At 39.8% G+C, this 11,178-nt stretch overlaps 1 long non-coding RNA gene across 1 annotated transcript; it reads left to right on the top strand.

Annotated features, from left to right (window-relative positions):
- The first annotated feature begins 4,522 nt into the window (after positions 1-4,522).
- Positions 4,523-11,087, top strand: LOC148392307 (uncharacterized). Its single transcript, XR_015860889.1, has 3 exons — positions 4,523-5,041; positions 8,654-8,766; positions 8,838-11,087. It is a non-coding gene; the product is annotated as an uncharacterized LOC148392307 (long non-coding RNA).
- Positions 11,088-11,178: the final 91 nt, after the last annotated feature.

The following is an 11,178-nucleotide window of genomic DNA, read 5'->3' as shown; positions in this document are numbered from 1 at the left end:
TTTCTGCCAGTGGTGCCAGTATGATTGTCAGGCCTTCATGACAACAAATCCATAGCACCAAAAAGAAAAAAAACTTATGTTGCGGAAGGATGGGGTTTCAGTATAAAAAAAAAAAAAAACGATGGAGGAGTTAAGAAGAAGTGAGAGGCCAGACACAGAGTGAAACAGAAATCCTTGGAGTGTATTCACAGTCTATCAGAGCACTTACCTTTCAGCTGTACATAACACTATTTCATAGCAATTATTACCCCCAGTGAGCAGGTGACAGCGCCGTGCAAATGTCTCGTAATCCTGAAATGACGGATAGGGAGGGAAATCTTGCAGTGAATTGTGACAAAGTAACCCAACGTGGACTTTTGTACTTAGAAACGTGAGAGTAGTTTGTCTTCATGCTTATGATAGCGCTCTAAGTTGATTTGATGGTGGCGTTTTAGTCCATCAGTGCCAACATTCTGACTTAGGCTGTTCAGTACCATTCAAGTTCTAAATTGAAAAACCACTCTAGGGTGTCAACTGACCATTTGCAGCATATGCATATATGTATGTGCATATATATGTAAGAAACAACAATGCTGGATTTTTTTCCTGTTTTATTTTTTTCCTGTTTTGAATGAATGAATATGAGTTTCATATTTAAAACTGAATTCCTGAAATTAATTTTCACTTGTTGATATTATGACACCAGTCAAATCTCAAATAAAAGTAAATTTATATGCCGTATGGTGGTAGATCCTATTTGATGTTCTAAATCAGGATGATTCGTCGCTGGAAAATACCTCTCTGAGTATTATTCTAGTTGGATTTTGTTGCATTAAAATTCTTCACATACTGATAAAGCAGAGGCATATACAGATGGACACTTTCCTTGATTGTTTTCCCATAAAACCTCAAACTGATTCTTTTAAAATGTCTCTTTTAATCCTAAAATTTCTTCTTATAACATTTTTCATTGCTAACATGCCAGTTGTTCCAGTTCTCCTGGGGCAGGATGTCAACTTAATTTAACTCCAGGGTTAAGAAAACAGCATCTTTGTGCTGATTGATAGCCTGTCACCGCTCACACAAAAAGTTTAGAAATTTGATCCACCTGTCATCTCGCCAGTGATTATGAGGTCCTTCCTCTAGCAACTAGGCGGTCCATTCAAATGCACTCGAGCCTGGCCTCTCTCAGCATTTGTTACATGGATGAGAAAGCAAACGTTAAATCTCTCCAAATGAGGGAGCAAAAGAATCCGGCTCATCTTAATGTAAACAACTGGCCCAAGGGGTGAACCCACCAAAATAGACTGCATGGTCTCACTTGTTTTAGAGTAGGAGTAAAATATTTATTTTACTTAGAAAAGCCATACATGTAGCAGGAATTGGATTATGGTGATGACTCAAAAGAATATTTTAGCATTACATTTTACAAAGTATAATAAAAAGAATCAAAGACATGAGCAAAAGAAGAAAAAAGTGTTTGTTTGTTTTACTCCTCCTTTCATCTCCGGAGGATGAGAAGGCAAACAAAAAGAGTGTTTCTTTCTCTTTAACCTCACAGCGAACTATAGATGACCTTCAGAGTCAAATGTATTAGCTTTGGGGTGGTCAGACTAAAGATCTGTGCGTGTGTGGGTGCATGTGTGTGTGTGTGTATGTGCTGGGGGGTGCAAGAAGAGAGACGAGAGCTAGAGAGGGGGGATTTTTTGATGTTCTCCATCACAGTTGTTTGGGTTAGAGGGGTCAACTCAATGAGGCTAAATAAGTTTAAACTATGAATCACAGCAACAGTCTTGTGCATTTATTTATACAAATCTATGCTGCATGACCTTTTCTACCTAAAGTTTTTTCTAAATGTTACCCATTGTACTTTCCCTCTACTTCTGCTCCCATATAAAAACAAATTAAAAATATATATATAATAGATACTTTTTCTTAGTTTTGATTGTGTTGTGAGGGAACAATGGGTCTTCAGCTGATGAACATGTTTGTGCGTTCCGGGAGTTTTGGCCTGCTTGCCCTCCTGGCTGGTTCATCTAAGTGGGCATGCGCTATGAGGGCCGCAGCAGGGGATTGATGGGGCTGAAGGAACTGGGCAAGAGAGGCCAGTTACCTTCCAAGGCTTGGCTAGGGAAAGGGATATGTGAGGTGGCCTGCAAGTAAATTATACATTTGTTTCTTAATGTGATGTAGTTCATTTTGTTCTTTGGATGAGACATAAACACGACTGAGTATAAGTCGCAGCCCCAGCCAAACTATGAAAAATACTGCGACTTATAGTCCGGAAAATATGGTACTCAGAGGAGAGACAATTTCAATTGAATTAAAATGTCTATAAATGAATGGATTCATTCACATGATGGCACTGCTTCTCCTAATCATCTTGAACTATCAATACATTTGACAGTTTTGTTTTTTATTTTAAAAGATGAATGAGAAATTAATTCTTTGGCAAATAGCAAAAGAGTCTGCTCCACCCCTCTTTGACATTCTGCATGCTGCTGCATAACAGTGCTCAAGCAAAGCAGTTCCACTGGGAAAAGGTAAAATGTAACAGATCAGGTAGGACCCGCGGTGAAGGTGGTATAAAATGCCAAACTAGTCCCTTTTAACTTTTTAAAGACTTTTTCAGCATTTGTTCTGCACACTTACCTACGCAAACTCCAAGGGGGCTCAGTGACTGGGGTCCCATTTCAAGCCCAGCGTGGAGCCGGAGAGCTCCTCAGCTGTAAAATGAGAGCGCCGGAGCGCAGTGTGAAAATGGATTAGCCTTGCTGAGATAAGGGGAGCCCTCAGCGAGCACTGCGCACTTTCGATGGGGAAAAAGAACTGCTGTACAAATTGTTTTTGGTACATTAAGTACCTGTTACTTTATTTCACAGATGGAAAACAATAACACAGGCTCTGGGGTTGGAACCACCACTCTATTGAGGAATGTGAAAGCTTCACCCACCCCTACCTCACTTGAGTTTGCCCCTTTTTCTATTATGCAAAGTGATTTTTGTGTGCGCTTCTGAGAGAATTCAACAGATTGACAAACATAACGTATGATGATAAATGACAGACAGCCAAGTTGGCTGCCAACAGGCTACTGAGGGAAATCATACCAAATATCCATGTTAATAGAAATAAAGCAAAAAAAAAAAAAAAAAAACCTTCAACGGTCCCACTCAGCAAACTGCAGGGATTTTTCATTAATAGCAGCGCTGTTGCGCCAAGCCCCCTAAATTAAATGAGTGTGTCAGATCCTGGATGATTTATACATTTGGACTGATCTAACAGCTTTGTGGAACAGCTATGACACCCTGACACGTCAACAATGGATATGAAAAATGAGCCAATACCACACCAGTAAATTTCCAACTTTCAAAGCCAAATGCACGCATAGTATCTAAAAGTCAAACACAGCTACAACCATAATGAAAATAAAGTGGGAAAATGTTTGTATGAAAGGAGTGATAGAGACAGATTGGTCCAAGTGCGCAGTATTATTTTTTTTATTGTCATTGCATGAATAGAATGTCACATTTCTGCTTTATGAGACTTGGGTTCAGGCCTTCAGCTAGTAGGCATTTGAAGTCAGTGGTTTAAACACCTCGTGTATGTGTCGAATAAAATAGATATTAGTATGTGCAGCGTAGCTTTTTTGCCCCACTTTTATGTTATGGTTTATAACACACATAGTAGCTTTGTAGTGCTGGAAACTAAAGTCAGCATTTCTTCTGCGAACATGTGACACAAGTTAATAATAATGTTGTGTGGAAGGCAATCTTGCTTGTTTGGTGAAGTGATAAAAACCAACACTTGTGGACGATAGCATTTTTTTGCTTTTCTTCTTATTGTCCTCTTTGCTTCTCATTCTCTGTCTGATGAAAAACTGCACTCAGTGTTCCTCAGAGCTCAGCAGATTTAGAGGAAACAATTACCAGTCCGGTGATCTCTGCTTCTCCAGCCCCACCGATAAATGCCGAGTGCCCTAAGGTATGGTCAGAAAATGATACAGTTTTAAACGGGTCAAATTTCATTGCCCCCGCCCCCCCCACTCATTCTCCCCATTCCCCTCTACACCCTCTGAGGTTTTATTTCACAAAAGTGTGGATACATTTTTTGTCGATGAAAGCAAAAAACGAGAGCGAGAGACAATAAAGAATATGAAAAGCCCATTTTCACAGAACATTAGACATCACAAAACAACCCAAAGCGATGATTGGATATATCAAAACTGACAAGTAAAAGTTGATCGCTAGGTGGCCGCTGATTGAGCTATATTTCAGGGGAAGAGCACAGCATCAGTGTAGACTTCACATTGTAGGAGACCTACTGCAGAGCATGTTTTAATACAGGCATCAAGTAAATAGAGAAGGAACAATCCAATCTGCTTTAGAGCAGAGCTTTTATTTGTACATAAGATTGCATGCATGTTTTCACAGCTAATATAGACTATAAATACATGTTTTGCTGCATAAAGCCTTTGAGGTCAGGCTTTGAGCTATTAGTCAAACATTAGTTTATATCCTTCATTACATGAGGGGTTAGTGTACGATATGTGTGTGAGTTAAGCCTGCCCATGTGGGCTACCAAGCCTTTTATTATTGACAATGTACAATTTTACTTATGTAGAAATATGAAGCTTTACTTGCATCCCTCCGATTGGCGGTACTGTTGTGAGTAGTTGACACAAAAAAGTGGCTTGGATGGAAAGGTGCCCTCTGAAGATTTTCTAGTTTCTATTTGGATGTGTCACATTTACTTATGATGGACACCCAGTGATATGATCATTTGTTATTTGTGTCTTTATCCCTCACAAGTGAGCGGGAGAGACAGGGAAAAGAAAGGGGATGAAAAATAGGAGAGATGCTGACAAGGAATGAAACGCTTGAGCTGTAGAGAAGGCCAAGTGGAGCGAAAGCAGCGCAGGCCGGGAGTGATTGAATGATCCCATTCTGGGTTCTTTGTTAGACACTAGGCAGCGATGTATGAAGATTGATACACAAGTGCTCCACTCGCTTTGTTGGATCATCAAACGGATTGATATTATACTCCAGCCAAGGATGAAGACAAAGTAAGTGTTATCATACTCAATACTGGAGCTTGTCAGAGGCGGGAAATCATCCCATGTCACTGGTTATGGGAGCATTTTGCAGACTGTCATGTGAATTTATCTACGAGATGAGGAGCTCTGGTGGCAGCGTGCAACTGATGACGGAGGACCCGGCTGGCCTGTAAAGATCTTAGCTAAAGATTGAATTACAACATCATGTTATGAACTACATTTATTTCATCACTATCATGTTTGTCCCTGGTAGACAGTAAACCTTGGATTTTATCAGGTTTCCATTTATTGTTCCTCAAATTCACATTGATATCATTATTTAGATAACAGATGACAGAAGATGAACTGTCTATACTAGTACAACAGCCTTCTACGCAACCCCTGAGGTTGCTTTTGGCTGTGCAGCAACTGCAAAGTAGTTGGATTAATGACCAGTTCTCTCAGGTGTTTGAGATTTCCTTCAGAGCTGTTTAGCAAGAGAACATTACAAAACAGATGCTGACTTATTCAGACAGACAAAAAGAACTCAAAAGCATTTTTGGTCAATGATCCCAAATGTTTCCAAAAGCATTATCCCTATGGATGACATCGGTAGTTCACGCAAGAAGAACGTATGACATGACACAAGGTTGTACCACGGACAGAACAAAACCAGGAGAGTAAATAAATCCAGATTAATTACAAAACACAGTGGAGCTTTTTTTTGTAACTGCATGAAAAAAGAGTGGTTGCTGTGCTGGAAAAATGATGGATGCAAAAATTCTCATGTAAAAAGTATCTGCATCAGATCTTGTGTTTGTTAGAAGTCTGTTATTTGTTGGAGAGGAAAAAACTCTTCTGTATGGCATTGTGGCTTGTCATCATCATTGTTTTTACTATCTAGTATATGCAGACAAGCTTACACAAACGGATATGCACCAACATCACTTCAACAACAAGGATACTTGAGCCACAAGGTGTTTGCTGTAATTTGGCCTTGTTAAGCTGTTAACCCAGAACATAGAGGATTGCTTCTTTTGCAACGCTCGTGTGTGAGTGTGTGTGTGTGTGTGTGCGTGTGTGTGTGTGCGGATGTGTGTGTGTGGGGGGTGTTTGTGTGCATGCGTGTGTGTGTGCACGTCTAATTGTGTGCGTGTGTGTGTGCCTGTGTGCGTGTGTGTGTTTGTGTAGGTGATGGGAAAAAGAGGAGGGGTGTCCTATAGATTTGAGTTAAGGGGTCTATCAAGGGACAAACTTCTCTGGCACCAGAAAGCCACATGATCCATCTCCCTTTTTAGATGGTGTCAAGACCAGTTTATGTGATGATGATTTGATGCTTAGGCACCAGGTCTACTTCTCCTCACCTCAGACTGAGCTATGATAGAAAGCGTTGGGACCACTGTGCTTTACACAGAAGTGCTCACTTCCTAACACTAAACTATAAATGTAATAATATTACTGGAATAATAAACGAATAAAGGCCGACAATTGACTGATTGGTTGATTGGACATATAAACAATTTACAAGACCCAATCCCCCACAAATAGTGGGGGTCCACTGTAAAGAAAATATAAATTAACAAGGAACATTATACGTATATATTAGTCTCCCTCTGCATAACATACTGATGATTATCAGTCATTAGAGTCATATGTAGTCCTGTCCAAGTATGTGTGGCTTATAAACAGCCTGTTTGTCTGGCCATGCAATTGTGTAATAACTCTGTCCCCCCATACAAGAGCGAGGGAGGGCAGGGCGTGTGTTTAAATCAGAGGGTTCTGCTACATTAGCTTCATAACACTATAATCCCTTCTCCATAAAACATTACATGCACTGCAACATTTCTGATTTATGAGGGGTAGAGAATCAATGGGGAAAAAATTAATGCTCGCAAAAAGGTCCCTGGGACAATATTGAGCAGCTTATAATTGTGATTTCTTTCAAGTGGCTGTTAGCCAGATGATGAATAGGAGCCAACCTTCCACTCTGCTGAGCACTGGAGAGAGTCTTTAATATGACAATTAAGTGTCTCTCTCACATAGTTTATTGTATCATTCTCTCAATATCTTATATATTATTTCTTGTCGCTGTCCTATCATACCTATCAAGTTGCTTTTGCCTTTGGCTATCTTTTTTTCATATCTCTCTAGATACATGCAGCTTTAGCACAGATTAAATGGGACTTCGGTTTACTCTAGCTCACAGCTTTTACTTCTGTTTTATGACACGCAATAAATCAGTTTTATGCTGTTATTGATTCCCCTTCCTGTTATTATCCTCTTGTTTAGATCGACACAAGCCATTTTGCCTTTTGCTCTCTAATTCCCACCACGCTTGTGTTGTCGTGCCCTTGTGTAGATGACCAAGACACCGAAAGTACTAAAAGGGGGGGTATATATAGTGGAGAAGTAAATGCATTTTCGTGTGTATGTATGTGTGCGATGGTACGATAAACGATGACTTTGTGGCCATGCGCACCTTTTTTGCAAGATTGACCTGGCACTTGTGAAAAGTACAGGAGTGGTGATTTAAACCATTAGGCAGTTTATTTTACTTACTTTATTTTCAAGCTCAATCCAAGTCGAGTGTGGTCTAACTGGAACTTTCCTTCCTTTGGTATTTTCGCAGAGGAGAGCAGTTAGAAAGAGACGTTTGCGAGGTTGTGGACGTTAACACAACCCACAGCCATGAAAAGTAGCTCCTCTCATTCCCTGTAAAATCAGTGTGCAAGAGTTGCACAGTCTTTGACAATGAAGAAGCAGAAATACACTTGCTGGGCTCCATGCAGTTAATTGAAACACAAATAATTTTCATCAGGACGTCCATAGAAGGATGATGTAGAGTTGGACAGGATGATTGCAGATCACTGCTGTCAAGTGGGCAGTTGGATACCACCTTACAGTCCAATTGTTTGTGTCTGTGATGACTCAAACACAATAGCTGCGCCATGGGCAAAGAAGGCGATTTTTAAAAGTAAACAAATAAATAAATAAATAAATAAATAAATAAATAAATAAATAAATAAATAAATGTGCAGGCTTATGGCATGGCCCAAAAATATGGGAGCCACAAAAATATTAAAATTTGTAGCTACAGGCCTGCAAAATGTCATCTTGTGGATTGAAAATTGCCCTTGGGCTGTGAGTTTAAGATCCCTGGTCTTGGCCGGTGATTGGCTGGCAACCAGTCCAGGCTCCCTCCGACCCTAAACAGAACAGGTGGCAGGAAATGGATGGATTTTGTTTCATAATTTGACCCTTCTTTATGCTTTTACATTACTTTTCCTTTTTACAGTAAACAAAAATTTTGCTTTCCTCATGTATTTTTCTGTTGGATCCATGACGTGCTTGAAATAATAATTGTTTTTCTTTAGTTGTTTTTAATAAATTATTCAAGTAAAAGAAAACATACTTTGGAGGGATTTCTGGTCCCCCTTCATCATTATAAACGACACTACTGTTATGTGCATTTATTCACAAGAGTGTCTGTAAACTGTGCCAACATGACTGAAGGCCAAAATGATCCTTTATTGTGTTACAGGATGCATCTGCGATTGATTGAAACAAGTGCAAATAATCAACACATGTGAAATACTGAACAAACAGTTATGGCTATGTTTGCTGTGTGTATAACAAAACCAGTGATAATTAGTTTAAAAAAGATGAACATCAATGGACAGGAATCCTACCAAGGCCTGCTTCACAGATGACTGATACACCAACACCACAATGCTGGATGGAAAACAACATAAGTAGTAAGCGTAGGGGTTAAATGCAAACTGAGCTGGCTTGATCGCAATCAATTTGTTTCACCGTCTGTTGGCAGGTGCCCAGGCTTTGAGTCCCATTGCCCAGAGTTGGCTCCAACAGGGCTGTCGGCAACAAGCAGCATCAATGTGACCATTTAGAGAGAGATGTGTGCAGATGCAGAAGGAAGGTCAGGCCATTGTGTGGCCCTCTTCCCTCTCGCCTCTCTCCTCAAGCTTCTAAGACGCCATCCACATCAAAGTTGTATTTGAGGCCCCCCAATCGGAAATCCCGGTTTGGCAAGGAGTTAAAGATCTGAAGAAAAGAATGAGGTCCTTGAACCATCCTAGGGACTTGTGAGCACTTAAGAAGATTAATTATTGTAGGTCTTTAACCAACAATAATATATAAATATTACATGAGAACATAACAAAAACAATATTACTTTATTTATTACTTTATAATATTATTTTGTTATATTGTCTTACATTTTATTTATAATATATAAATATTACATGAGAACATAACAAAAACAATATTACTTTATTTATTACTTTATAATATTATTTTGTTATATTGTCTTACATTTTATTTTCATGTATTTAAAGTTAAAAAATATTATTGGCCTCGTGTGGGTTGTCAGCATGTGTGGGTGACCTCTGATCTGTGCACTCTCACCATCCACTAGTCCAGACGGTGAACTATTTCTACCATGTGCAACTGTCTGGAAAGGCGGTAGTGTGACAAAACACATCACTGTTGTCACTTTAAGCTTGTTTGTGGCAATGCGTATCACTCTGACAATTTACAGACAAACACACACGCAGACTTGTATACAACTGAATGTAAAGTAAATGGGCCCTATTTTGTTAGACTTACACGCACGCGCTCAGCAAAATAACTAATGTAATTTTATTTTTATACGAGTCTTTGGGTATTGTTGCGGCCATCGGTGCACAATACTGCCTCGCATCTGACAATTTGGTAACGGAAGGTACAAATTGGCCAGTAACAAAACAATTTGACTACAAAGTTAGGTCGTTCTCTGTTTCCCCATTGCCAGGAACGGCATACTCAGGTTTGCGCTACGACTGCCCTGAATTTGATGCAAATGAAGGATGCCTTGAGGATTGGCTGGAAAAAGTCCACATCCATCCCACAATGGCACACAAAGGTGCAAAGACCCCGTTATGACCAATTCTACTGCTGAGGAGTCTAGTAAAAATACAAAAATAAAGAAAACTCCAACATGCAGTTAGTTGGCTTTGCACTAAGTTTGAGCACGGCATGAAAATTGGACCCACTGTGTTTATATACTGCAGCTTTTGTATTCAATTATATGTGTATGTATTTGTATGCAATATATGCTACTTATTGTTTTTAATTTTCTCTATCTACTTACCAACAAAAATCTGATGTACTTGTATCTCACATAGTTTTGGGCAATAGATTAAAAAGCTATTGTTCAAATAACAGAATGCAGGTTAGACCTGAGCCTGCCTTCTCCTCCCTCTGGGATGTTTGTATAAAACCCAGTCAGTTCTCAGGGGTAGAGGTTGACAGGAGAAGACATCGCCCCGGTCCCCAGGAGATTGGCGAACACAACACATATATTAATGCATTAAATGTGTTGACTGTGTTCAGCCCAGGGACGTGTTGGAGCAGGGGGAGGGGGGGGAGAAAAAGAAAGAGAGATACAGACAGAGAGCAAGACAGAGAGTGAGAGAGAGCAAGAGAGAGAGAGAGAGAGAGGTTAGAAGCGAGGGGAAAAAACTGTTGTAATGTATGGTGTTGTCTTGTGTAGCGTGTCTGGCAGCAGTGTTGGGGTAGGGGGTGGGGTTGGAGGAGTGTCAGCCAGATTATAAGGCCCGTGGTGAGAGATGAGGGATGGCCGACTTGTAAACAAGTGACAAACGTCCTGGATGACAATTCCTAATCCATCATAGTCCTGTCAACGGTGACCGGTGAGGTGACGGACAGGACCCAGGAGAGGGGACAGCTGCTGCACGTCAATCTACATCATAATTTCAAATGCTTTTCCACATGAGCCAAAAAAAAAAAAGCCAAACAGAAAAGGAATTGAACCATGTGCAGGCACTCTTTCAATTGGCTTTGCTTTACTATCCTGCCACAAATGTTAGCAATGCATGTTTAAAAATGTGCACATGGTCTTTAAAGAATAAGCTCCCTTCTTTATTTCTTTTTACAAATTGGGATCAAAAGTCCTGATCATTCGAAAAATAAAACCTGGTATGACGCTAAGGATGTACAATTATCAATGATTTGTGTATTTGCTGGCTGTGGAGATTTATCATGCTGTCTCACGTATTATTACCAAAACCAAATGTAATAAAAATATCAATAACAAAATAACAGCACTGGTATTTCTGTATTTCTGTAAGTGTCAGGTGATCAATATG

This window comes from Syngnathus floridae, chromosome 10 (genome assembly GCF_059516105.1).
Source record: "Syngnathus floridae isolate MCC-2025c chromosome 10, RoL_Sflo_1.0, whole genome shotgun sequence".
Taxonomy (NCBI): Eukaryota; Metazoa; Chordata; class Actinopteri; order Syngnathiformes; family Syngnathidae; genus Syngnathus; species Syngnathus floridae.
The sequence above is the reverse complement of the archived record's forward strand: the minus strand, read 5'-3'. Positions and strand labels throughout refer to the sequence as shown.